The 25,588-nt window shown below is 43.2% G+C and overlaps 33 non-coding genes across 33 annotated transcripts; all 33 read left to right on the top strand.

Annotated features, from left to right (window-relative positions):
• The first annotated feature begins 1,536 nt into the window (after positions 1-1,536).
• Positions 1,537-1,608, top strand: trnaa-ugc (transfer RNA alanine (anticodon UGC)). The gene has a single exon. It is a non-coding gene; the product is annotated as a tRNA-Ala (tRNA).
• Positions 1,609-2,478: 870 nt separating this feature from the next.
• On the top strand, positions 2,479-2,550 carry trnaa-cgc (transfer RNA alanine (anticodon CGC)). The gene has a single exon. It is a non-coding gene; the product is annotated as a tRNA-Ala (tRNA).
• A 1,540-nt stretch (positions 2,551-4,090) lies between these two features.
• Positions 4,091-4,164, top strand: trnat-ugu (transfer RNA threonine (anticodon UGU)). Its single transcript has one exon. It is a non-coding gene; the product is annotated as a tRNA-Thr (tRNA).
• Positions 4,165-4,644: 480 nt separating this feature from the next.
• trnas-aga (transfer RNA serine (anticodon AGA)) lies at positions 4,645-4,726 on the top strand. The gene has a single exon. It is a non-coding gene; the product is annotated as a tRNA-Ser (tRNA).
• Positions 4,727-5,043: 317 nt separating this feature from the next.
• On the top strand, positions 5,044-5,115 carry trnaa-ugc (transfer RNA alanine (anticodon UGC)). The gene has a single exon. It is a non-coding gene; the product is annotated as a tRNA-Ala (tRNA).
• An 870-nt stretch (positions 5,116-5,985) lies between these two features.
• Positions 5,986-6,057, top strand: trnaa-cgc (transfer RNA alanine (anticodon CGC)). The gene has a single exon. It is a non-coding gene; the product is annotated as a tRNA-Ala (tRNA).
• A 1,540-nt stretch (positions 6,058-7,597) lies between these two features.
• trnat-ugu (transfer RNA threonine (anticodon UGU)) lies at positions 7,598-7,671 on the top strand. The gene has a single exon. It is a non-coding gene; the product is annotated as a tRNA-Thr (tRNA).
• Positions 7,672-8,152: 481 nt separating this feature from the next.
• On the top strand, positions 8,153-8,234 carry trnas-aga (transfer RNA serine (anticodon AGA)). Its single transcript has one exon. It is a non-coding gene; the product is annotated as a tRNA-Ser (tRNA).
• Positions 8,235-8,720: 486 nt separating this feature from the next.
• On the top strand, positions 8,721-8,792 carry trnaa-cgc (transfer RNA alanine (anticodon CGC)). The gene has a single exon. It is a non-coding gene; the product is annotated as a tRNA-Ala (tRNA).
• Positions 8,793-9,916: 1,124 nt separating this feature from the next.
• On the top strand, positions 9,917-9,998 carry trnas-aga (transfer RNA serine (anticodon AGA)). The gene has a single exon. It is a non-coding gene; the product is annotated as a tRNA-Ser (tRNA).
• A 486-nt stretch (positions 9,999-10,484) lies between these two features.
• trnaa-cgc (transfer RNA alanine (anticodon CGC)) lies at positions 10,485-10,556 on the top strand. The gene has a single exon. It is a non-coding gene; the product is annotated as a tRNA-Ala (tRNA).
• Positions 10,557-11,680: 1,124 nt separating this feature from the next.
• Positions 11,681-11,762, top strand: trnas-aga (transfer RNA serine (anticodon AGA)). The gene has a single exon. It is a non-coding gene; the product is annotated as a tRNA-Ser (tRNA).
• A 315-nt stretch (positions 11,763-12,077) lies between these two features.
• On the top strand, positions 12,078-12,149 carry trnaa-ugc (transfer RNA alanine (anticodon UGC)). Its single transcript has one exon. It is a non-coding gene; the product is annotated as a tRNA-Ala (tRNA).
• An 870-nt stretch (positions 12,150-13,019) lies between these two features.
• On the top strand, positions 13,020-13,091 carry trnaa-cgc (transfer RNA alanine (anticodon CGC)). The gene has a single exon. It is a non-coding gene; the product is annotated as a tRNA-Ala (tRNA).
• Positions 13,092-13,660: 569 nt separating this feature from the next.
• trnat-ugu (transfer RNA threonine (anticodon UGU)) lies at positions 13,661-13,734 on the top strand. Its single transcript has one exon. It is a non-coding gene; the product is annotated as a tRNA-Thr (tRNA).
• Positions 13,735-14,215: 481 nt separating this feature from the next.
• On the top strand, positions 14,216-14,297 carry trnas-aga (transfer RNA serine (anticodon AGA)). Its single transcript has one exon. It is a non-coding gene; the product is annotated as a tRNA-Ser (tRNA).
• Positions 14,298-14,612: 315 nt separating this feature from the next.
• Positions 14,613-14,684, top strand: trnaa-ugc (transfer RNA alanine (anticodon UGC)). Its single transcript has one exon. It is a non-coding gene; the product is annotated as a tRNA-Ala (tRNA).
• Positions 14,685-15,554: 870 nt separating this feature from the next.
• On the top strand, positions 15,555-15,626 carry trnaa-cgc (transfer RNA alanine (anticodon CGC)). Its single transcript has one exon. It is a non-coding gene; the product is annotated as a tRNA-Ala (tRNA).
• A 569-nt stretch (positions 15,627-16,195) lies between these two features.
• trnat-ugu (transfer RNA threonine (anticodon UGU)) lies at positions 16,196-16,269 on the top strand. The gene has a single exon. It is a non-coding gene; the product is annotated as a tRNA-Thr (tRNA).
• A 481-nt stretch (positions 16,270-16,750) lies between these two features.
• trnas-aga (transfer RNA serine (anticodon AGA)) lies at positions 16,751-16,832 on the top strand. The gene has a single exon. It is a non-coding gene; the product is annotated as a tRNA-Ser (tRNA).
• Positions 16,833-17,147: 315 nt separating this feature from the next.
• Positions 17,148-17,219, top strand: trnaa-ugc (transfer RNA alanine (anticodon UGC)). Its single transcript has one exon. It is a non-coding gene; the product is annotated as a tRNA-Ala (tRNA).
• An 870-nt stretch (positions 17,220-18,089) lies between these two features.
• trnaa-cgc (transfer RNA alanine (anticodon CGC)) lies at positions 18,090-18,161 on the top strand. The gene has a single exon. It is a non-coding gene; the product is annotated as a tRNA-Ala (tRNA).
• Positions 18,162-18,730: 569 nt separating this feature from the next.
• On the top strand, positions 18,731-18,804 carry trnat-ugu (transfer RNA threonine (anticodon UGU)). The gene has a single exon. It is a non-coding gene; the product is annotated as a tRNA-Thr (tRNA).
• Positions 18,805-19,285: 481 nt separating this feature from the next.
• Positions 19,286-19,367, top strand: trnas-aga (transfer RNA serine (anticodon AGA)). The gene has a single exon. It is a non-coding gene; the product is annotated as a tRNA-Ser (tRNA).
• Positions 19,368-19,684: 317 nt separating this feature from the next.
• trnaa-ugc (transfer RNA alanine (anticodon UGC)) lies at positions 19,685-19,756 on the top strand. Its single transcript has one exon. It is a non-coding gene; the product is annotated as a tRNA-Ala (tRNA).
• Positions 19,757-20,626: 870 nt separating this feature from the next.
• On the top strand, positions 20,627-20,698 carry trnaa-cgc (transfer RNA alanine (anticodon CGC)). The gene has a single exon. It is a non-coding gene; the product is annotated as a tRNA-Ala (tRNA).
• A 569-nt stretch (positions 20,699-21,267) lies between these two features.
• On the top strand, positions 21,268-21,341 carry trnat-ugu (transfer RNA threonine (anticodon UGU)). Its single transcript has one exon. It is a non-coding gene; the product is annotated as a tRNA-Thr (tRNA).
• Positions 21,342-21,822: 481 nt separating this feature from the next.
• Positions 21,823-21,904, top strand: trnas-aga (transfer RNA serine (anticodon AGA)). The gene has a single exon. It is a non-coding gene; the product is annotated as a tRNA-Ser (tRNA).
• Positions 21,905-22,219: 315 nt separating this feature from the next.
• On the top strand, positions 22,220-22,291 carry trnaa-ugc (transfer RNA alanine (anticodon UGC)). Its single transcript has one exon. It is a non-coding gene; the product is annotated as a tRNA-Ala (tRNA).
• Positions 22,292-23,161: 870 nt separating this feature from the next.
• On the top strand, positions 23,162-23,233 carry trnaa-cgc (transfer RNA alanine (anticodon CGC)). Its single transcript has one exon. It is a non-coding gene; the product is annotated as a tRNA-Ala (tRNA).
• Positions 23,234-23,802: 569 nt separating this feature from the next.
• Positions 23,803-23,876, top strand: trnat-ugu (transfer RNA threonine (anticodon UGU)). Its single transcript has one exon. It is a non-coding gene; the product is annotated as a tRNA-Thr (tRNA).
• Positions 23,877-24,356: 480 nt separating this feature from the next.
• trnas-aga (transfer RNA serine (anticodon AGA)) lies at positions 24,357-24,438 on the top strand. The gene has a single exon. It is a non-coding gene; the product is annotated as a tRNA-Ser (tRNA).
• Positions 24,439-24,755: 317 nt separating this feature from the next.
• Positions 24,756-24,827, top strand: trnaa-ugc (transfer RNA alanine (anticodon UGC)). The gene has a single exon. It is a non-coding gene; the product is annotated as a tRNA-Ala (tRNA).
• The last annotated feature ends 761 nt before the right edge of the window (positions 24,828-25,588 follow it).

The raw sequence follows: 25,588 nt of genomic DNA, 5'->3' as shown, positions 1-25,588 counted from the left end.
CCTCCCAGGGCTGGTCTTCCACCCACCCACCACCCTCAGCGTCCAACCAGGGCTGGTCTTCCACCCACCCACCACCCTCAGCGTCCAACCAGGGCTGGTCTGCCACCCACCCACCACCCTCAGCATCCTCCCAGGGCTGGTCTGCCACCCACCCACCACCCTCAGCATCCTCCCAGGGCTGGTTTGCCACCCACCCACCACCCTCAGCATCCTCCCAGGGCTGGTCTTCCACCCACCCACCACCCTCAGGATCCTCCCAGGGCTGGTCATCCACCTTCTACTGTCCTGACCAACCTAGGCTCCCTCACCAAGCACACCCAGAGGCACTAGGTCACCTTAATCGCCAGCGTGAATGGCGATTGCACAAGGCAGCCCTTGAGAACCAGGAGCGAATAAGGAAAGGTGAGCCCCCAAAGAAGCGACAGGCTAAAGAGAGCTACCACTATGAGTGCAAGCTGTGTGGTCAACCCAAATCAAAGAAAACTGGACACTCTCAGTTACGTGGAAAATGGTACTGCCCTGCATCCGGACAGACCCTTGAGGAGTGGAGAAGCTCCTTGTAATAACCCCAATACGCATTCTTTTTTATTGTAATATTTTTTATTTCATATCAGAAAATATGTTAACGTTCACTGTTGAAAAATAAGTATGATTGCTGTTGCAAAAAATAATAATAATTAGTTGCCGTTGCAACTATTTGCAAAAAAACAAAAAACAGAATAGTTGCTGATGTAACTATTTGCAAAAAACCAACAACAAAAAAAACAACTCTTGTGGTGCAATAGTAACACGTCCATCTTTGGGGTGGGAGACACCAGGTGCAAATCCTGGCAAGAGTGTTCAACTTGTTGAAACAAATATTCATTATATATATCATATATATCATTTAAAAAGCATTAATAACAAACAAAACAGGGCAATTTCAAGATATTCTATGTAAATGGCTTGCAGTTCAAACCCATAAATCACTTAATAAGTATGTTTATTCTTCAAAAAGCATTATTTTGCATATTAAATGCTAAGAATTTCACCTGTTGTCAATCATTTTCTCCTCTTTTTCTTTTCTCTTCTTCCCTCTTTCCCCCTTTTCCCCCCTTTCTCATTTTTTTTTCCCCCCTTCAAGCTGGCCTTTATGCCCCTGCTTTGGCCGAGCGGTTAAGGCGGTGGACTAGAAATCCATTAGTGTCTCCCCGCGCAGGTTCGAATCTTGACGACAACGGTTCTATCTGAATAAGATTTTTCATTCCCTTGTTCGGCCAACACATACACATATTACGGTGAAACTGCATGAAATCAGTGCAAATATGTTAATCTAAGCATGTAGAAGGCGCCATATTTAAAACCTGGCATTATCTGGACAGGCTCTTAGGATTCTATGCTTTTTGACAACATGTTCTCCAAACATAAAATGTTAATATTTAAAGGTCTGATAGATCCGAAGACTAGTGTTGTCAGGTCCAAGTGCTGAATGCCATGGACGAGAAAACCCTTGGTGTGTTCCGCAGCAGGTTTAAAATGCACATCCTTGAGCAGTAAGGGGATGTAGCTCAGTGGTAGAGCGCATGCTTTGCATGTATGAGGCCCCGGGTTCAATCCCCGGCATCTCCATTTGATTGCCTGAGAAAAGTCAGGTCAGTGCTATTTTGATCAAATGAGGTCACGCAATGCTTAACCTACCAAAGATGTTGACGAATGCTAATGTTCGAAACAAGTGAGAGAATTGAAACTGTGTTGTCGTCAACGATACAGGTTAATCAGTGCGTGCGATTTCATAAGCGCACGCTTTTGCTCGCTCAAAAGCTAGTGTGCGCTCAAAAGCTAGTGCCGGTCAACACATTGATATGAGTACGGTACGTTTATGCACTAAGTGTTGACAGCCACAGAAGAGAAAAACATTGTTGCGTCATGACGAAGATTCAGGTCTGCCGACAAGCGTTGGCCAGTTCTGCTATCTGTACGCAGACTACTTCTCTAAGAAATGTATGACACCGTACTGCCAGTCAATAACCGATTTCCCCTCTTGTATCGTTAAGCAAACTTTCATGTATCGGTTGCCACATGTACAATTGAAGTTATCTGTTTTCGGCTCATCTGTAAAGCTTCTCATGTAGGAGTGCTGAGGTCCGATCACTAAGATGTGATCAAAGCAAGCTGTGGTCAAGGGTGTAGGACTATTTCACAATTTGATGACACAGCCTCAAGCGTTGCAGTCTGTTACTGTTTGAACAACTGATAGACTTGAGGTCGATAAGCACCATTGTCCTGGCCAAGCGATTAAGCTGATGCACTAGAAATCCCTTGGATCCCCCGCTCCATGATTGAAATCTACCACACCAGTTTACCACCTCTGCTTTTAGCAGGCAGGCCAAATATCTTAATCTCTTAGGATTGCCTAGTGCAAGTCAACCTATTGATTGGCTGTATCATTAAGCAAAGCTTCAGGTATTGAGAGCAGAGATGTAGTGATTATTACATAAAGGGGATGTAGCTCAGTGGTAGAGCGCATGCTTCGCATGTATGAGGTCCCGGGTTCAATCCCCGGAATCTCCATTTGATTGCCCGAGAAAAGTCAGGTCAGTGCTATTTTGATAAAATGAGGTCACGCAATGCTTAACCTACCAAAGATGTTGCCGAATGCTAATGTTCGAAACAAGTGAGAGAATTGAAACTGTGTTGTCGTCAACGATACAGGTTAATCAGTGCGTGCGATTTCAAAAGCGCACGCTTTTGTGCGCTCAAAAGCTAGTGTGCGCTCAAAAGCTAGTGCCGGTCAACACATTGATATGAGTACGGTACGTTTATGCACTAAGTGTTGACAGCCACAGAAGAGAAAAACATTGTTGCGTCATGACGAAGATTCAGGCCTGCCGACAAGCGTTGGCCAGTTCTGCTATCTGTACGCAGACTACTTCTCTAAGAAATGTATGATACCGTACTGCCAGTCAATAACCGATTTCCCCTCTTGTATCGTCAAGCAAACTTTCATGTATCGGTTGCCACATGTACAATTGAAGTTATCTGTTTTCGGCTCATCTGTAAAGCTTCTCATGTAGGAGTGCTGAGGTCCGATCACTAAGATGTGATCAAAGCAAGCTGTGGTCAAGGGTGTAGGACTATTTCACAATTTGATGACACAGCCTCAAGCATTGCAGTCTGTTACTGTTCGAACAACTGATAGACTTGGGGTTGATAAGCACCATTGTCCTGGCCAAGCGGTTAAGCTGATGCACTAGAAATCCATTGGATCCCCCGCTCCATGATTGAAATCTACCACACCAGTTTACCACCTCTGCTTTTAGCAGGCAGGCCAAATATCTTCATCTCTTAGGAATGCCTAGTGCAAGTCAACCTATTGATTGGCTTTATCATTAAGCAAAGCTTCAGGTATTGAGAGCAGAGATGTAGTAATTATTACATAAAGGGGATGTAGCTCAGTGTTAGAGGGAATGCTTCGCATGTATGAGGTCCCGGGTGCAATCCCCGGCATCTCCAAATTGTAGTTTCGGTGACGCTTTGATTAAGAATTAATCCCTTTAATAAGGTAGAAGTCAAAAATGATCCGATCACGAAACATTCCTGAATGTTACTGTGTAATGAATGTCTAAACAAAATGAGGTCGCGCAATGCTTTACCTACCAAAAATGTTGCAGAATGCTAATGTTTGAACAAAATAGAGAATTGAACTGTCGAAACTGTGTGGTTAAGGTGATGGACTAGAAATCCATTGGGGTCTCCTCGCGCAGGTTCGAATCCTGCCGTCAACGGTACAGGTTAATCAGTGTATGTTTAAGGGACTGTTTAAAGGATCAAAAGAAATATGTCATGGTACTGCAGACGTCTTTTGTTGTCTTCCCAATCATTTGCTGAAGCATTTCTCCTGAACTGAGAGGGGTGCTGTGGCTGGGACTGTCATAGTGACTGTCTAGTTCACAGAAGAGGCAGTGTTCTAATCACATCAGTAAGTTGTATAATGTAAGTAACCTACTCAATTGGAATTCATTTAGCCGCCAGTTCTGATAGCTTAACACATGATCGGGTCACGCTACTTGAGACCTTTTTCATTGCTGTCTCAAGTAAACATTACATTAGGGGTACTGTGGCTTAGCTGGTGAAAGCACCTGTCTTGTAAACAGGAGACCCTGGGTTCAACCCCCAGCAGTACCTACACAATTTGCAACAGCATCATCTGGTGTAGATGTGATAAAAGTGTTTCTTGCAGTTAAAAAAAACGGAATTGTCCTAACTGGCAATCTTGCTTGTGGTTGTAAACTTGCAATCCATCAATGCAATAGACTTTCCATCAATGACAACGGCGGCAGGCGAGCAAAATTCTCTATAAAATGTGTGATACCCTAGTGCCAACTGATGACCTATTTGTCCCTTCTATCGTTAAGCAAAGCTTCAGGAATCGGTTTTACAGATGTACAATTGAAGTAACACAGGAGACTTCTCTCAACGGCAAAGCGTATGCTTCTCATGTAGAAGGCCTGAGGTTCAATGCCTGCCGTCTCCAAGATGTGATCAAAGCTAGCTTCAGTCAATTTGAAGACTATTTCAAAATTAGATCAAGCAAGGCTTAACCTACCCTAAGTGTTCCAGACTCTTCCTGTTCCAAAAAGCCAGAGACTTGAACTCTAACAGTGTGTTGTCGTGGCCGAGTGGTTAAGGCGATGGACTAGAAATCCATTGGGGTCTCTCCGCGCAGGTTCGAATCCTGCTGACAAAGGTTCTATCTGCATACGATTTTTCATTCCCTTGTTCGGCCAACACATACACATATTACGGTGAAACTGCATGAAATCAGTGCAAATATGTTAATCTAAGCATGTAGAAGGCTTCATATTTAAAACCTGGCATTATCTGGACAGGCTCTTAGCATTCTATGTTTTTTGACAACATGTTCTCCAAACATAAAATGTTAATATTTAAAGGTCTGATAGATCCGAAGACTAGTGTTGTCAGGTCCAAGTGCTGAATGCCATGGACGAGAAAACCCTTGGTGTGTTCCGCAGCAGGTTTAAAATGCACATTCTTGAGCGGTAAGGGGATGTAGCTCAGTGGTAGAGCGCATGCTTTGCATGTATGAGGCCCCGGGTTCAATACCCGGCATCTCAATTTGATTGCCTGAGAAAAGTCAGGTCAGTGCTATTTTGATCAAATGAGGTCACGCAATGCTTAACCTACCAAAGATGTTGACGAATGCTAATGTTCGAAACAAGTGAGAGAATTGAAACTGTGTTGTCGTCAACGATACAGGTTAATCAGTGCGTGCGATTTCATAAGCGCACGCTTTTGCTCGCTCAAAAGCTAGTGTGCGCTCAAAAGCTAGTGCCGGTCAACACATTGATATGAGTACGGTACGTTTATGCACTAAGTGTTGACAGCCACAGAAGAGAAAAACATTGTTGCGTCATGACGAAGATTCAGGTCTGCCGACAAGCGTTGGCCAGTTCTGCTATCTGTACGCAGACTACTTCTCTAAGAAATGTATGACACCGTACTGCCAGTCAATAACCGATTTCCCCTCTTGTATCGTCAAGCAAACTTTCATGTATCGGTTGCCACATGTACAATTGAAGTTATCTGTTTTCGGCTCATCTGTAAAGCTTCTCATGTAGGAGTGCTGAGGTCCGATCACTAAGATGTGATCAAAGCAAGCTGTGGTCAAGGGTGTAGGACTATTTCACAATTTGATGACACAGCCTCAAGCGTTGCAGTCTGTTACTGTTCGAACAACTGATAGACTTGAGGTCGATAAGCACCATTGTCCTGGCCAAGCGATTAAGCTGATGCACTAGAAATCCATTGGATCCCCCGCTCCATTATTGAAATCTACCACACCAGTTTACCACCTCTGCTTTTAGCAGGCAGGCCAAATATCTTAATCTCTTAGGATTGCCTAGTGCAAGTCAACCTATTGATTGGCTGTATCATTAAGCAAAGCTTCAGGTATTGATAGCAGAGATGTAGTGATTATTACATAAAGGGGATGTAGCTCAGTGGTAGAGCGCATGCTTCGCATGTATGAGGTCCCGGGTTCAATCCCTGGCCTCTCCATTTGATTGCCCGAGAAAAGTCAGGTCAGTGCTATTTTGATAAAATGAGGTCACGCAATGCTTAACCTACCAAAGATGTTGCCGAATGCTAATGTTCGAAACAAGTGAGAGAATTGAAACTGTGTTGTCGTCAACGATACAGGTTAATCAGTGCGTGCGATTTCAAAAGCGCACGCTTTTGTGCGCTCAAAAGCTAGTGTGCGCTCAAAAGCTAGTGCCGGTCAACACATTGATATGAGTACGGTACGTTTATGCACAAAGTGTTGACAGCCACAGAAGAGAAAAACATTGTTGCGTCATGACGAAGATTCAGGCCTGCCGACAAGCGTTGGCCAGTTCTGCTATCTGTACGCAGACTACTTCTCTAAGAAATGTATGATACCGTACTGCCAGTCAATAACCGATTTCCCCTCTTGTATCGTCAAGCAAACTTTCATGTATCGGTTGCCACATGTACAATTGAAGTTATCTGTTTTCGGCTCATCTGTAAAGCTTCTCATGTAGGAGTGCTGAGGTCCGATCACTAAGATGTGATCAAAGCAAGCTGTGGTCAAGGGTGTAGGACTATTTCACAATTTGATGACACAGCCTCAAGCATTGCAGTCTGTTACTGTTCGAACAACTGATAGACTTGGGGTTGATAAGCACCATTGTCCTGGCCAAGCGGTTAAGCTGATGCACTAGAAATCCATTGGATCCCCCGCTCCATGATTGAAATCTACCACACCAGTTTACCACCTCTGCTTTTAGCAGGCAGGCCAAATATCTTCATCTCTTAGGATTGCCTATTGCAAGTCAACCTATTGATTGGCTTTATCATTAAGCAAAGCTTCAGGTATTGAGAGCAGAGATGTAGTAATTATTACATAAAGGGGATGTAGCTCAGTGTTAGAGGGAATGCTTCGCATTTATGAGGTCCCGGGTGCAATCCCCGGCATCTCCAAATTGTAGTTTCGGTGACGCTTTGATTAAGAATTAATCCCTTTAATAAGGTAGAAGTCAAAAATGATCCGATCACGAAACATTGCTGAATGTTACTGTGTAATGAATGCCTAAACAAAATGAGGTCGCGCAATGCTTTACCTACCAAAAATGTTGCAGAATGCTAATGTTTGAACAAAATAGAGAATTGAACTGTCGAAACTGTGTGGTCAAGGTGATGGACTAGAAATCCATTGGGGTCTCCTCGCGCAGGTTCGAATCCTGCCGTCAACGGTACAGGTTAATCAGTGTATGTTTAAGGGACTGTTTAAAGGATCAACAGAAATATGTCATGGTACTGCAGACGTCTTTTGTTGTCTTCCCAATCATTTGCTGAAGCATTTCTCCTGAACTGAGAGGGGTGCTGTGGCTGGGACTGTCATAGTGACTGTCTAGTTCACAGAAGAGGCAGTGTTCTAATCACATCAGTAAGTTGTGTAATGTAAGTAACCTACTCAATTGGAATTCATTTAGCCGCCAGTTCTGATAGCTTAACACATGATCGGGTCACGCTACTTGAGACCTTTTTCATTGCTGTCTCAAGTAAACATTACATTAGGGGTACTGTGGCTTAGCTGGTGAAAGCACCTGTCTTGTAAACAGGAGACCCTGGGTTCAACTCCCAGCAGTACCTACACTATTTGCAACAGCATCATCTGGTGTAGATGTGATAAAAGTGTTTCTTGCAGTTAAAAAAAACGGAATTGTCCTAACTGGCAATCTTGCTTGTGGTTGTAAACTTGCAATCCATCAATGCAATAGACTTTCCATCAATGACAACGGCGGCAGGCGAGCAAAATTCTCTATAAAATGTGTGATACCCTAGTGCCAACTGATGACCTATTTGTCCCTTCTATCGTTAAGCAAAGCTTCAGGAATCGGTTTTACAGATGCACAATTGAAGTAACACAGGAGACTTCTCTCAACGGCAAAGCGTATGCTTCTCATGTAGAAGGCCTGAGGTTCAATGCCTGCCGTCTCCAAGATGTGATCAAAGCTAGCTTCAGTCAATTTGAAGACTATTTCAAAATTAGATCAAGCAAGGCTTAACCTACCCTAAGTGTTCCAGACTCTTCCTGTTCCAAAAAGCCAGAGACTTGGTACTCTAACAGTGTGTTGTCGTGGCCGAGTGGTTAAGGCGATGGACTAGAAATCCATTCGGGTCTCCCCGCGCAGGTTTGAATCCTGCCGACAACGGTTCTATCTGTATACGATTTTTCATTCCCTTGTTCGGCCAACACATACACATATTACGGTGAAATTGCATGAAATCAGTGCAAATATGTTAATCTAAGCATGTGGAAGGCTTCATATTTAAAACCTGGCATTATCTGGACAGGCTCTTAGCATTCTATGTTTTTTGACAACATGTTCTCCAAACATAAAATGTTAATATTTAAAGGTCTGATAGATCCGAAGACTAGTGTTGTCAGGTCCAAGTGCTGAATGCCATGGACGAGAAAACCCTTGGTGTGTTCCGCAGCAGGTTTAAAATGCACATTCTTGGATTAAGCTGATTAAGCTTGAAATCTACCACACCAGTTTACCACCTCTGCTTTTAGCAGGCAGGCCAAATATCTTAATCTCTTAGGATTGCCTAGTGCAAGTCAACCTATTGATTGGCTGTATCATTAAGCAAAGCTTCAGGTATTGATAGCAGAGATGTAGTAATTATTGCATAAAGGGGATGTAGCTCAGTGGTAGAGCGCATGGTTCGCATGAATAAGGTCCCGGGTTCAATCCCCGGCATCTCCAATTTGTATACCTTTTATAAGGTAGAAGTCAAAAATGATCCGATCACGAAACATTGCTGAATGTTACTGTGTAATGAATGTCTAAATAAAATGAGGTCACGCAATGCTTTACCTACCAAAACTGTTGCAGAATGCTAATGTTTGAACAAGAGAGAGAATTGAACTGTCGAAACTGTGTGGTTAAGGTGATGGACTAGAAATCCATTGGGGTCTCCTCGCGCAGGTTCGAATCCTGCCGTCAACGGCACAGGTTAATCAGTGTATGTTTAAGGGACTGTTTAAAGGATCAACAGAAATATGTCATGGTACTGCAGACCTCTTTTGTTGTATTCCCAATCATTTGCTGAAGCATTTCTCCTGAACTGAGAGGGGTGCTGTGGCTGGGACTGTCATAGTGACTGTCTAGTTCACAGAAGAGGCAGTGTTCTAATAACATCAGTAAGTTGTATAATGTAATTAACCTACTCAATTGGAATTCCTTTAGCCGCCAGTTCTGATAGCTTAACACATGATCGGGTCACGCTACTTGAGACCTTTTTCATTGCTGTCTCAAGTAAACATTACAATAGGGGTACTGTGGCTTAGCGGGTGAAAGCGCCTGTCGTGTAAACAGGAGACCCTGGGTTCAACTCCCAGCAGTACATACACTATTTGCAACAGCATCATCTGGTGTAGATGTGATCAAAGTGTTTCTTGCAGTTAAAAAAAACGGAATTGTCCTAACTGGCAATCTTGCTTCTGGTTGCAAACTTGCAATCCATCAATGCAATAGACTTTCCATCAATGACAACGGCGGCAGGCGAGCAAAATTCTCTATAAAATGTATGATACCCTAGTGCCAACTGATGACCTATTTGTCCCTTCTATCGTTAAGCAAAGCTTCAGGAATCGGTTTTACAGATGCACAATTTAAGTAACACAGGAGACTTCTCTCAACGGCAAAGCGTATGCTTCTCATGTAGAAGGCCTGAGGTTCAATGCCTGCCGTCTCCAAGATGTGATCAAAGCTAGCTTCAGTCAATTTGAAGACTATTTCAAAATTAGATCAAGCAAGGCTTAACCTACCCTAAGTGTTCCAGACTCTTCCTGTTACAAAAAGCCAGAGACTTGGTACTCTAACAGTGTGTTGTCGTGGCCGAGTGGTTAAGGCGATGGACTAGAAATCCATTGGGGTCTCCCCGCGCAGGTTCGAATCCTGCCGACAACGGTTCTATCTGAATACGATTTTTCATTCCCTTGTTCGGCCAACACATACACATATTACGGTGAAATTGCATGAAATCAGTGCAAATATGTTAATCTAAGCATGTGGAAGGCTTCATATTTAAAACCTGGCATTATCTGGACAGGCTCTTAGCATTCTATGTTTTTTGACAACATGTTCTCCAAACATAAAATGTTAATATTTAAAGGTCTGATAGATCCGAAGACTAGTGTTGTCAGGTCCAAGTGCTGAATGCCATGGACGAGAAAACCCTTGGTGTGTTCCGCAGCAGGTTTAAAATGCACATTCTTGGATTAAGCTGATTAAGCTTGAAATCTACCACACCAGTTTACCACCTCTGCTTTTAGCAGGCAGGCCAAATATCTTAATCTCTTAGGATTGCCTAGTGCAAGTCAACCTATTGATTGGCTGTATCATTAAGCAAAGCTTCAGGTATTGATAGCAGAGATGTAGTAATTATTGCATAAAGGGGATGTAGGTCAGTGGTAGAGCGCATGGTTCGCATGTATAAGGTCCCGGGTTCAATCCCCGGCATCTCCAATTTGTATACCTTTTATAAGGTAGAAGTCAAAAATGATCCGATCACGAAACATTGCTGAATGTTACTGTGTAATGAATGTCTAAACAAAATGAGGTCACGCAATGCTTTACCTACCAAAACTGTTGCAGAATGCTAATGTTTGAACAAGAGAGAGAATTGAACTGTCGAAACTGTGTGGTTAAGGTGATGGACTAGAAATCCATTGGGGTCTCCTCGCGTAGGTTCGAATCCTGCCGTCAACGGCACAGGTTAATCAGTGTATGTTTAAGGGACTGTTTAAAGGATCAACAGAAATATGTCATGGTACTGCAGACCTCTTTTGTTGTATTCCCAATCATTTGCTGAAGCATTTCTCCTGAACTGAGAGGGGTGCTGTGGCTGGGACTGTCATAGTGACTGTCTAGTTCACAGAAGAGGCAGTGCTCTAATAACATCAGTAAGTTGTATAATGTAAGTAACCTACTCAATTGGAATTCCTTTAGCCGCCAGTTCTGATAGCTTAACACATGATCGGGTCACGCTACTTGAGACCTTTTTCATTGCTGTCTCAAGTAAACATTACAATAGGGGTACTGTGGCTTAGCGGGTGAAAGCGCCTGTCGTGTAAACAGGAGACCCTGGGTTCAACTCCCAGCAGTACATACACTATTTGCAACAGCATCATCTGGTGTAGATGTGATCAAAGTGTTTCTTGCAGTTAAAAAAAACGGAATTTTCCTAACTGGCAATCTTGCTTCTGGTTGCAAACTTGCAATCCATCAATGCAATAGACTTTCCATCAATGACAACGGCGGCAGGCGAGCAAAATTCTCTATAAAATGTATGATACCCTAGTGCCAACTGATGACCTATTTGTCCCTTCTATCGTTAAGCAAAGCTTCAGGAATCGGTTTTACAGATGCACAATTTAAGTAACACAGGAGACTTCTCTCAACGGCAAAGCGTATGCTTCTCATGTAGAAGGCCTGAGGTTCAATGCCTGCCGTCTCCAAGATGTGATCAAAGCTAGCTTCAGTCAATTTGAAGACTATTTCAAAATTAGATCAAGCAAGGCTTAACCTACCCTAAGTGTTCCAGACTCTTCCTGTTACAAAAAGCCAGAGACTTGGTACTCCAACAGTGTGTTGTCGTGGCCGAGTGGTTAAGGCGATGGACTAGAAATCCATTGGGGTCTCCCCGCGCAGGTTCGAATCCTGCCGACAACGGTTCTATCTGAATACGATTTTTCATTCCCTTGTTCGGCCAACACATGCACATATTACGGTGAAACTGCATGAAACCAGTGCAAATGTTAATCTAAGCATGTAGAAGGCTTCATATTTAAAACCTGGCATTATCTGGACAGGCTCTTAGCATTCTATGTTTTTTGACAACATGTTCTCCAAACATAAAATGTTAATATTTAAAGGTCTGATAGATCCGAAGACTAGTGTTGTCAGGTCCAAGTGCTGAATGCCATGGACGAGAAAACCCTTGGTGTGTTCCGCAGCAGGTTTAAAATGCACATTCTTGAGCCGTAAGGGGATGTAGCTCAGTGGTAGAGCGCATGCTTTGCATGTATGAGGCCCCGGGTTCAATCCCCGGCATCTCCATTTGATTGCCTGAGAAAAGTCAGGTCAGTGCTATTTTGATCAAATGAGGTCACGCAATGCTTAACCTACCAAAGATGTTGACGAATGCTAATGTTCGAAACAAGTGAGAGAATTGAAACTGTGTTGTCGTCAACGATACAGGTTAATCAGTGCGTGCGATTTCATAAGCGCACGCTTTGGCTCGCTCAAAAGCTAGTGTGCGCTCAAAAGCTAGTGCCGGTCAACACATTGATATGAGTACGGTACGTTTATGCACTAAGTGTTGACAGCCACAGAAGAGAAAAACATTGTTGCGTCATGACGAAGATTCAGGTCTGCCGACAAGCGTTGGCCAGTTCTGCTATCTGTACGCAGACTACTTCTCTAAGAAATGTATGACACCGTACTGCCAGTCAATAACCGATTTCCCCTCTTGTATCGTCAAGCAAACTTTCATGTATCGGTTGCCACATGTACAATTGAAGTTATCTGTTTTCGGCTCATCTGTAAAGCTTCTCATGTAGGAGTGCTGAGGTCCGATCACTAAGATGTGATCAAAGCAAGCTGTGGTCAAGGGTGTAGGACTATTTCACAATTTGATGACACAGCCTCAAGCGTTGCAGTCTGTTACTGTTCGAACAACTGATAGACTTGAGGTCGATAAGCACCATTGTCCTGGCCAAGCGATTAAGCTGATGCACTAGAAATCCTTTGGATCCCCCGCTCCATTATTGAAATCTACCACACCAGTTTACCACCTCTGCTTTTAGCAGGCAGGCCAAATATCTCAATCTCTTAGGATTGCCTAGTGCAAGTCAACCTATTGATTGGCTGTATCATTAAGCAAAGCTTCAGGTATTGATAGCAGAGATGTAGTAATTATTACATAAAGGGGATGTAGCTCAGTGGTAGAGCGCATGCTTCGCATGTATGAGGTCTCGGGTTTAATCCCCGGGATCTCCAATTTGTATACCTTTTATAAGGTAGAAGTCAAAAATGATCCGATCACGAAACATTGCTGAATGTTACTGTGTAATGAATGTCTAAACAAAATGAGGTCACGCAATGCTTTACCTACCAAAAATGTTGCAGAATGCTAATGTTTGAACAAGAGAGATTATTGAACTGTCGAAACTGTGTGGTTAAGGTGATGGACTAGAAATCCATTGGGGTCTCCTCGCGCAGGTTCGAATCCTGCCGTCAACGGCACAGGTTAATCAGTGTATGTTTAAGGGACTGTTTAAAGGATCAACAGAAATATGTCATGGTACTACAGACCTCTTTTGTTGTATTCCCAATCATTTGCTGAAGCATTTCTCCTGAACTGAGAGGGGTGCTGTGGCTGGGACTGTCATAGTGACTGTCTAGTTCACAGAAGAGGCAGTGTTCTAATTACATCAGTAAGTTGTATAATGTAAGTAACCTACTCAATTTGAATTCCTTTAGCCGCTAGTTCTGATAGCTTAACACATGATCGGGTCACGCTACTTGAGACCTTTTTCATTGCTGTCTCAAGTAAACATTACAATAGGGGTACTGTGGCTTAGCTGGTGAAAGCGCCTGTCTTGTAAACCGGAGACCCTGGGTTCAACTCCCAGCAGTACCTACACTATTTGCAACAGCATCATCTGGTGTAGATGTGATAAAAGTGTTTCTTGCAGTTAAAATGAACGGAATTGTCCTAACTGGCAATCTTACTTCTGGTTGCAAACTTGCAATCCATCAATGCAATAGACTTTCCATCAATGACAACGGCGGCAGGCGAGCAAAATTCTCTATAAAATGTATGATACCCTAGTGCCAACTGATGACCTATTTGTCCCTTCTATCGTTAAGCAAAGCTTCAGGAATCGGTTTTACAGATGCACAATTTAAGTAACACAGGAGACTTCTCTCAACGGCAAAGCGTATGCTTCTCATGTAGAAGGCCTGAGGTTCAATGCCTGCCGTCTCCAAGATGTGATCAAAGCTAGCTTCAGTCAATTTGAAGACTATTTCAAAATTAGATCAAGCAAGGCTTAACCTACCCTAAGTGTTCCAGACTCTTCCTGTTACAAAAAGCCAGAGACTTGGTACTCTAACAGTGTGTTGTCGTGGCCGAGTGGTTAAGGCGATGGACTAGAAATCCATTGGGGTCTCCCCGCGCAGGTTCGAATCCTGCCGACAACGGTTCTATCTGAATACGATTTTTCATTCCCTTGTTCGGCCAACACATACACATATTACGGTGAAACTGCATGAAATCAGTGCAAATATGTTAATCTAAGCATGTAGAAGGCGTCATATTTAAAACCTGGCATTATCTGGACAGGCTCTTAGCATTCTATGTTTTTTGACAACATGTTCTCCAAACATAAAATGTTAATATTTAAAGGTCTGATAGATCCGAAGACTAGTGTTGTCAGGTCCAAGTGCTGAATGCCATGGACGAGAAAACCCTTGGTGTGTTCCGCAGCAGGTTTAAAATGCACATTCTTGCAGTAAGGGGATGTAGCTCAGTGGTAGAGCGCATGCTTTGCATGTATGAGGCCCCGGGTTCAATCCCCGGCATCTCCATTTGATTGCCTGAGAAAAGTCAGGTCAGTGCTATTTTGATCAAATGAGGTCACGCAATGCTTAACCTACCAAAGATGTTGACGAATGCTAATGTTCGAAACAAGTGAGAGAATTGAAACTGTGTTGTCGTCAACGATACAGGTTAATCAGTGCGTGCGATTTCATAAGCGCACGCTTTTGCTCGCTCAAAAGCTAGTGTGCGCTCAAAAGCTAGTGCCGGTCAACACATTGATATGAGTACGGTACGTTTATGCACTAAGTGTTGACAGCCACAGAAGAGAAAAACATTGTTGCGTCATGACGAAGATTCAGGTCTGCCGACAAGCGTTGGCCAGTTCTGCTATCTGTACGCAGACTACTTCTCTAAGAAATGTATGACACCGTACTGCCAGTCAATAACCGATTTCCCCTCTTGTATCGTCAAGCAAACTTTCATGTATCGGTTGCCACATGTACAATTGAAGTTATCTGTTTTCGGCTCATCTGTAAAGCTTCTCATGTAGGAGTGCTGAGGTCCGATCACTAAGATGTGATCAAAGCAAGCTGTGGTCAAGGGTGTAGGACTATTTCACAATTTGATGACACAGCCTCAAGCGTTGCAGTCTGTTACTGTTCGAACAACTGATAGACTTGAGGTCGATAAGCACCATTGTCCTGGCCAAGCGATTAAGCTGATGCACTAGAAATCCATTGGATCCCCCGCTCCATTATTGAAATCTACCACACCAGTTTACCACCTCTGCTTTTAGCAGGCAGGCCAAATATCTCAATCTCTTAGGATTGCCTAGTGCAAGTCAACCTATTGATTGGCTGTATCATTAAGCAAAGCTTCAGGTATTGATAGCAGAGATGTAGTAATTATTACATAAAGGGGATGTAGCTCAGTGGTAGAGCGCATGCTTCGCATGTATGAGGTCCCGGGTTTAATCCCCGGCATCTCCAATTTGTATACCTTTTATAAGGTAGAAGTCAAAAATGATCCGATCACGAAACATTGCTGAATGTTACTGTGTAATGAATGTCTAAACAAAATGAGGTCACGCAATGCTTTACCTACCAAAAATGTTGCAGAATGCTAATGTTTGAACAAGAGAGATTATTGAACTGTCGAAACTGTGTGGTTAAGGTGATGGACTAGAAATCCATTGGGGTCTCCTCGCGCAGGTTCGAATCCTGCCGTCAACGGCACAGGTTAATCAGTGTATGTTTAAGGGACTGTTTAAAGGATCAACAGAAATATGTCATGGTACTACAGACCTCTTTTGTTGTATTCCCAATCATTTGCTGAAGCATTTCTCCTGAACTGAGAGGGGTGCTGTGGCTGGGACTGTCATAGTGACTGTCTAGTTCACAGAAGAGGCAGTGTTCTAATTACATCAGTAAGTTGTATAATGTAAGTAACCTACTCAATTTGAATTCCTTTAGCCGCCAGTTCTGATAGCTTAACACATGATCGGGTCACGCTACTTGAGACCTTTTTCATTGCTGTCTCAAGTAAACATTACAATAGGGGTACTGTGGCTTAGCTGTTGAAAGCGCCTGTCTTGTAAACAGGAGACCCTGGGTTCAACTCCCAGCAGTACCTACACTATTTGCAACAGCATCATCTGGTGTAGATGTGATAAAAGTGTTTCTTGCAGTTAAAATGAACGGAATTGTCCTAACTGGCAATCTTACTTCTGGTTGCAAACTTGCAATCCATCAATGCAATAGACTTTCCATCAATGACAACGGCGGCAGGCGAGCAAAATTCTCTATAAAATGTATGATACCCTAGTGCCAACTGATGACCTATTTGTCCCTTCTATCGTTAAGCAAAGCTTCAGGAATCGGTTTTACAGATGCACAATTTAAGTAACACAGGAGACTTCTCTCAACGGCAAAGCGTATGCTTCTCATGGAGAAGGCCTGAGGTTCAATGCCTGCCGTCTCCAAGATGTGATCAAAGCTAGCTTCAGTCAATTTGAAGACTATTTCAAAATTAGATCAAGCAAGGCTTAACCTACCCTAAGTGTTCCAGACTCTTCCTGTTACAAAAAGCCAGAGACTTGGTACTCTAACAGTGTGTTGTCGTGGCCGAGTGGTTAAGGCGATGGACTAGAAATCCATTGGGGTCTCCCCGCGCAGGTTCGAATCCTGCCGACAACGGTTCTATCTTAATACGATTTTTCATTCCCTTGTTCGGCCAACACATGCACATATTACGGTGAAACTGCATGAAATCAGTGCAAATGTTAATCTAAGCATGTAGAAGGCTTCATATTTAAAACCTGGCATTATCTGGACAGGCTCTTAGCATTCTATGTTTTTTGACAACATGTTCTCCAAACATAAAATGTTAATATTTAAAGGTCTGATAGATCCGAAGACTAGTGTTGTCAGGTCCAAGTGCTGAATGCCATGGACGAGAAAACCCTTGGTGTGTTCCGCAGCAGGTTTAAAATGCACATTCTTGAGCAGTAAGGGGATGTAGCTCAGTGGTAGAGCGCATGCTTTGCATGTATGAGGCCCCGGGTTCAATCCCCGGCATCTCCATTTGATTGCCTGAGAAAAGTCAGGTCAGTGCTATTTTGATCAAATGAGGTCACGCAATGCTTAACCTACCAAAGATGTTGACGAATGCTAATGTTCGAAACAAGTGAGAGAATTGAAACTGTGTTGTCGTCAACGATACAGGTTAATCAGTGCGTGCGATTTCATAAGCGCACGCTTTTGCTCGCTCAAAAGCTAGTGTGCGCTCAAAAGCTAGTGCCGGTCAACACATTGATATGAGTACGGTACGTTTATGCACTAAGTGTTGACAGCCACAGAAGAGAAAAACATTGTTGCGTCATGACGAAGATTCAGGTCTGCCGACAAGCGTTGGCCAGTTCTGCTATCTGTACGCAGACTACTTCTCTAAGAAATGTATGACACCGTACTGCCAGTCAATAACCGATTTCCCCTCTTGTATCGTCAAGCAAACTTTCATGTATCGGTTGCCACATGTACAATTGAAGTTATCTGTTTTCGGCTCATCTGTAAAGCTTCTCATGTAGGAGTGCTGAGGTCCGATCACTAAGATGTGATCAAAGCAAGCTGTGGTCAAGGGTGTAGGACTATTTCACAATTTGATGACACAGCCTCAAGCGTTGCAGTCTGTTACTGTTCGAACAACTGATAGACTTGAGGTCGATAAGCACCATTGTCCTGGCCAAGCGATTAAGCTGATGCACTAGAAATCCATTGGATCCCCCGCTCCATTATTGAAATCTACCACACCAGTTTACCACCTCTGCTTTTAGCAGGCAGGCCAAATATCTCAATCTCTTAGGATTGCCTAGTGCAAGTCAACCTATTGATTGGCTGTATCATTAAGCAAAGCTTCAGGTATTGATAGCAGAGATGTAGTAATTATTACATAAAGGGGATGTAGCTCAGTGGTAGAGCGCATGCTTCGCATGTATGAGGTCCCGGGTTTAATCCCCGGCATCTCCAATTTGTATACCTTTTATAAGGTAGAAGTCAAAAATGATCCGATCACGAAACATTGCTGAATGTTACTGTGTAATGAATGTCTAAACAAAATGAGGTCACGCAATGCTTTACCTACCAAAAATGTTGCAGAATGCTAATGTTTGAACAAGAGAGATTATTGAACTGTCGAAACTGTGTGGTTAAGGTGATGGACTAGAAATCCATTGGGGTCTCCTCGCGCAGGTTCGAATCCTGCCGTCAACGGCACAGGTTAATCAGTGTATGTTTAAGGGACTGTTTAAAGGATCAACAGAAATATGTCATGGTACTGCAGACCTCTTTTGTTGTATTCCCAATCATTTGCTGAAGCATTTCTCCTGAACTGAGAGGGGTGCTGAGGCTGGGACTGTCATAGTGACTGTCTAGTTCACAGAAGAGGCAGTGTTCTAATTACATCAGTAAGTTGTATAATGTAAGTAACCTACTCAATTTGAATTCCTTTAGCCGCCAGTTCTGATAGCTTAACACATGATCGGGTCACGCTACTTGAGACCTTTTTCATTGCTGTCTCAAGTAAACATTACAATAGGGGTACTGTGGCTTAGCTGGTGAAAGCGCCTGTCTTGTAAACAGGAGACCCTGGGTTCAACTCCCAGCAGTACCCACACTATTTGCAACAGCATCATCTGGTGTAGATGTGATAAAAGTGTTTCTTGCAGTTAAAATGAACGGAATTGTCCTAACTGGCAATCTTACTTCTGGTTGCAAACTTGCAATCCATCAATGCAATAGACTTTCCATCAATGACAACGGCGGCAGGCGAGCAAAATTCTCTATAAAATGTATGATACCCTAGTGCCAACTGATGACCTATTTGTCCCTTCTATCGTTAAGCAAAGCTTCAGGAATCGGTTTTACAGATGCACAATTTAAGTAACACAGGAGACTTCTCTCAACGGCAAAGCGTATGCTTCTCATGTAGAAGGCCTGAGGTTCAATGCCTGCCGTCTCCAAGATGTGATCAAAGCTAGCTTCAGTCAATTTGAAGACTATTTCAAAATTAGATCAAGCAAGGCTTAACCTACCCTAAGTGTTCCAGACTCTTCCTGTTACAAAAAGCCAGAGACTTGGTACTCTAACAGTGTGTTGTCGTGGCCGAGTGGTTAAGGCGATGGACTAGAAATCCATTGGGGTCCCCCCGCGCAGGTTCGAAACCTGCCGACAACGGTTCTATCTGAATACGATTTTTCATTCCCTTGTTCGGCCAACACATACACATATTACGGTGAAACTGCATGAAATCAGTGCAAATATGTTAATCTAAGCATGTGGAAGGCTTCATATTTAAAACCTGGCATTATCTGGACAGGCTCTTAGCATTCTATGTTTTTTGACAACATGTTCTCCAAACATAAAATGTTAATATTTAAAGGTCTGATAGATCCGAAGACTAGTGTTGTCAGGTCCAAGTGCTGAATGCCATGGACGAGAAAACACTTGGTGTGTTCCGCAGCAGGTTTAAAATGCACATTCTTGAGCCGTAAGGGGATGTAGCTCAGTGGTAGAGCGCATGCTTTGCATGTATGAGGCCCCGGGTTCAATCCCCGGCATCTCCATTTGATTGCCTGAGAAAAGTCAGGTCAGTGCTATTTTGATCAAATGAGGTCACGCAATGCTTAACCTACCAAAGATGTTGACGAATGCTAATGTTCGAAACAAGTGAGAGAATTGAAACTGTGTTGTCGTCAACGATACAGGTTAATCAGTGCGTGCAATTTCATAAGCGCACGCTTTGGCTCGCTCAAAAGCTAGTGTGCGCTCAAAAGCTAGTGCCGGTCAACACATTGATATGAGTACGGTACGTTTATGCACTAAGTGTTGACAGCCACAGAAGAGAAAAACATTGTTGCGTCATGACGAAGATTCAGGTCTGCCGACAAGCGTTGGCCAGTTCTGCTATCTGTACGCAGACTACTTCTCTAAGAAATGTATGACACCGTACTGCCAGTCAATAACCGATTTCCCCTCTTGTATCGTCAAGCAAACTTTCATGTATCGGTTGCCACATGTACAATTGAAGTTATCTGTTTTCGGCTCATCTGTAAAGCTTCTCATGTAGGAGTGCTGAGGTCCGATCACTAAGATGTGATCAAAGCAAGCTGTGGTCAAGGGTGTAGGACTATTTCACAATTTGATGACACAGCCTCAAGCGTTGCAGTCTGTTACTGTTCGAACAACTGATAGACTTGAGGTCGATAAGCACCATTGTCCTGGCCAAGCGATTAAGCTGATGCACTAGAAATCCATTGGATCCCCCGCTCCATTATTGAAATCTACCACACCAGTTTACCACCTCTGCTTTTAGCAGGCAGGCCAAATATCTCAATCTCTTAGGATTGCCTAGTGCAAGTCAACCTATTGATTGGCTGTATCATTAAGCAAAGCTTCAGGTATTGATAGCAGAGATGTAGTAATTATTACATAAAGGGGATGTAGCTCAGTGGTAGAGCGCATGCTTCGCATGTATGAGGTCTCGGGTTTAATCCCCGGGATCTCCAATTTGTATACCTTTTATAAGGTAGAAGTCAAAAATGATCCGATCACGAAACATTGCTGAATGTTACTGTGTAATGAATGTCTAAACAAAATGAGGTCACGCAATGCTTTACCTACCAAAAATGTTGCAGAATGCTAATGTTTGAACAAGAGAGATTATTGAACTGTCGAAACTGTGTGGTTAAGGTGATGGACTAGAAATCCATTGGGGTCTCCTCGCGCAGGTTCGAATCCTGCCGTCAACGGCACAGGTTAATCAGTGTATGTTTAAGGGACTGTTTAAAGGATCAACAGAAATATGTCATGGTACTACAGACCTCTTTTGTTGTATTCCCAATCATTTGCTGAAGCATTTCTCCTGAACTGAGAGGGGTGCTGTGGCTGGGACTGTCATAGTGACTGTCTAGTTCACAGAAGAGGCAGTGTTCTAATTACATCAGTAAGTTGTATAATGTAAGTAACCTACTCAATTTGAATTCCTTTAGCCGCCAGTTCTGATAGCTTAACACATGATCGGGTCACGCTACTTGAGACCTTTTTCATTGCTGTCTCAAGTAAACATTACAATAGGGGTACTGTGGCTTAGCTGTTGAAAGCGCCTGTCTTGTAAACAGGAGACCCTGGGTTCAACTCCCAGCAGTACCTACACTATTTGCAACAGCATCATCTGGTGTAGATGTGATAAAAGTGTTTCTTGCAGTTAAAATGAACGGAATTGTCCTAACTGGCAATCTTACTTCTGGTTGCAAACTTGCAATCCATCAATGCAATAGACTTTCCATCAATGACAACGGCGGCAGGCGAGCAAAATTCTCTATAAAATGTATGATACCCTAGTGCCAACTGATGACCTATTTGTCCCTTCTATCGTTAAGCAAAGCTTCAGGAATCGGTTTTACAGATGCACAATTTAAGTAACACAGGAGACTTCTCTCAACGGCAAAGCGTATGCTTCTCATGTAGAAGGCCTGAGGTTCAATGCCTGCCGTCTCCAAGATGTGATCAAAGCTAGCTTCAGTCAATTTGAAGACTATTTTAAAATTAGATCAAGCAAGGCTTAACCTACCCTAAGTGTTCCAGACTCTTCCTGTTACAAAAAGCCAGAGACTTGGTACTCTAACAGTGTGTTGTCGTGGCCGAGTGGTTAAGGCGATGGACTAGAAATCCATTGGGGTCTCCCCGCGCAGGTTCGAATCCTGCCGACAACGGTTCTATCTGAATACGATTTTTCATTCCCTTGTTCGGCCAACACATGCACATATTACGGTGAAACTGCATGAAACCAGTGCAAATGTTAATCTAAGCATGTAGAAGGCTTCATATTTAAAACCTGGCATTATCTGGACAGGCTCTTAGCATTCTATGTTTTTTGACAACATGTTCTCCAAACATAAAATGTTAATATTTAAAGGTCTGATAGATCCGAAGACTAGTGTTGTCAGGTCCAAGTGCTGAATGCCATGGACGAGAAAACCCTTGGTGTGTTCCGCAGCAGGTTTAAAATGCACATTCTTGCGCAGTAAGGGGATGTAGCTCAGTGGTAGAGCGCATGCTTTGCATGTATGAGGCCCCGGGTTCAATCCCCGGCATCTCCATTTGATTGCCTGAGAAAAGTCAGGTCAGTGCTATCTTGATCAAATGAGGTCACGCAATGCTTAACCTACCAAAGATGTTGACGAATGCTAATGTTCGAAACAAGTGAGAGAATTGAAACTGTGTTGTCGTCAACGATACAGGTTAATCAGTGCGTGCGATTTCATAAGCGCACGCTTTTGCTCGCTCAAAAGCTAGTGTGCGCTCAAAAGCTAGTGCCGGTCAACACATTGATATGAGTACGGTACGTTTATGCACTAAGTGTTGACAGCCACAGAAGAGAAAAACATTGTTGCGTCATGACGAAGATTCAGGTCTGCCGACAAGCGTTGGCCAGTTCTGCTATCTGTACGCAGACTACTTCTCTAAGAAATGTATGACACCGTACTGCCAGTCAATAACCGATTTCCCCTCTTGTATCGTCAAGCAAACTTTCATGTATCGGTTGCCACATGTACAATTGAAGTTATCTGTTTTCGGCTCATCTGTAAAGCTTCTCATGTAGGAGTGCTGAGGTCCGATCACTAAGATGTGATCAAAGCAAGCTGTGGTCAAGGGTGTAGGACTATTTCACAATTTGATGACACAGCCTCAAGCGTTGCAGTCTGTTACTGTTCGAACAACTGATAGACTTGAGGTCGATAAGCACCATTGTCCTGGCCAAGCGATTAAGCTGATGCACTAGAAATCCATTGGATCCCCCGCTCCATTATTGAAATCTACCACACCAGTTTACCACCTCTGCTTTTAGCAGGCAGGCCAAATATCTCAATCTCTTAGGATTGCCTAGTGCAAGTCAACCTATTGATTGGCTGTATCATTAAGCAAAGCTTCAGGTATTGATAGCAGAGATGTAGTAATTATTACATAAAGGGGATGTAGCTCAGTGGTAGAGCGCATGCTTCGCATGTATGAGGTCCCGGGTTTAATCCCCGGCATCTCCAATTTGTATACCTTTGATAAGGTAGAAGTCAAAAATGATCCGATCACGAAACATTGCTGAATGTTACTGTGTAATGAATGTCTAAACAAAATGAGGTCACGCAATGCTTTACCTACCAAAAATGTTGCAGAATGCTAATGTTTGAACAAGAGAGATTATTGAACTCTCGAAACTGTGTGGTTAAGGTGATGGACTAGAAATCCATTGGGGTCTCCTCGCGCAGGTTCGAATCCTGCCGTCAACGGCACAGGTTAATCAGTGTATGTTTAAGGGACTGTTTAAAGGATCAACAGAAATATGTCATGGTACTACAGACCTCTTTTGTTGTATTCCCAATCATTTGCTGAAGCATTTCTCCTGAACTGAGAGGGGTGCTGTGGCTGGGACTGTCATAGTGACTGTCTAGTTCACAGAAGAGGCAGTGTTCTAATTACATCAGTAAGTTGTATAATGTAAGTAACCTACTCAATTTGAATTCCTTTAGCCGCCAGTTCTGATAGCTTAACACATGATCGGGTCACGCTACTTGAGACCTTTTTCATTGCTGTCTCAAGTAAACATTATAATAGGGGTACTGTGGCTTAGCTGTTGAAAGCGCCTGTCTTGTAAACAGGAGACCCTGGGTTCAACTCCCAGCAGTACCTACACTAGTTGCAACAGCATCATCTGGTGTAGATGTGATAAAAGTGTTTCTTGCAGTTAAAATGAACGGAATTGTCCTAACTGGCAATCTTACTTCTGGTTGCAAACTTGCAATCCATCAATGCAATAGACTTTCCATCAATGACAACGGCGGCAGGCGAGCAAAATTCTCTATAAAATGTATGATACCCTAGTGCCAACTGATGACCTATTTGTCCCTTCTATCGTTAAGCAAAGCTTCAGGAATCGGTTTTACAGATGCACAATTTAAGTAACACAGGAGACTTCTCTCAACGGCAAAGCGTATGCTTCTCATGGAGAAGGCCTGAGGTTCAATGCCTGCCGTCTCCAAGATGTGATCAAAGCTAGCTTCAGTCAATTTGAAGACTATTTCAAAATTAGATCAAGCAAGGCTTAACCTACCCTAAGTGTTCCAGACTCTTCCTGTTACAAAAAGCCAGAGACTTGTACGCTAAAAGTGTGTTGTCGTGGCCGAGTGGTTAAGGCGATGGACTAGAAATCCATTGGGGTCTCCCCGCGCAGGTTCGAATCCTGCCGACAACGGTTCTATCTGAATACGATTTTTCATTCCCTTGTTCGGCCAACACATACACATATTACGGTGAAACTGCATGAAATCAGTGCAAATATGTTAATCTAAGCATGAAGAAGGCTTCATATTTAAAACCTGGCATTATCTGGACAGGCTCTTAGCATTCTATGTTTTTTGACAACATGTTCTCCAAACATAAAATGTTAATATTTAAAGGTCTGATAGATCCGAAGACTAGTGTTGTCAGGTCCAAGTGCTGAATGCCATGGACGAGAAAACCCTTGGTGTGTTCCGCAGCAGGTTTAAAATGCACATCCTTGAGCAGTAAGGGGATGTAGCTCAGTGGTAGAGCGCATGCTTTGCATGTATGAGGCCCCGGGTTCAATCCCTGGCATCTCCATTTGATTGCCTGAGAAAAGTCAGGTCAGTGCTATTTTGATCAAATGAGGTCACGCAATGCTTAACCTACCAAAGATGTTGACGAATGCTAATGTTCGAAACAAGTGAGAGAATTGAAACTGTGTTGTCGTCAACGATACAGGTTAATCAGTGCGTGCGATTTCATAAGCGCACGCTTTTGCTCGCTCAAAAGCTAGTGTGCGCTCAAAAGCTAATGCCGGTCAACACATTGATATGAGTACGGTACGTTTATGCACTAAGTGTTGACAGCCACAGAAGAGAAAAACATTGTTGCGTCATGACGAAGATTCAGGTCTGCCGACAAGCGTTGGCCAGTTCTGCTATCTGTACGCAGACTACTTCTCTAAGAAATGTATGACACCGTACTGCCAGTCAATAACCGATTTCCCCTCTTGTATCGTCAAGCAAACTTTCATGTATCGGTTGCAACATGTACAATTGAAGTTATCTGTTTTCGGCTCATCTGTAAAGCTTCTCATGTAGGAGTGCTGAGGTCCGATCACTAAGATGTGATCAAAGCAAGCTGTGGTCAAGGGTGTAGGACTATTTCACAATTTGATGACACAGCCTCAAGCGTTGCAGTCTGTTACTGTTCGAACAACTGATAGACTTGAGGTCGATAAGCACCATTGTCCTGGCCAAGCGATTAAGCTGATGCACTAGAAATCCATTGGATCCCCCGCTCCATTATTGAAATCTACCACACCAGTTTACCACCTCTGCTTTTAGCAGGCAGGCCAA

This window comes from Gadus morhua, chromosome 1 (assembly GCF_902167405.1).
Source record: "Gadus morhua chromosome 1, gadMor3.0, whole genome shotgun sequence".
NCBI lineage: Eukaryota > Metazoa > Chordata > Actinopteri > Gadiformes > Gadidae > Gadus > Gadus morhua.
This window is presented reverse-complemented; position numbering and strand designations above follow the sequence as displayed.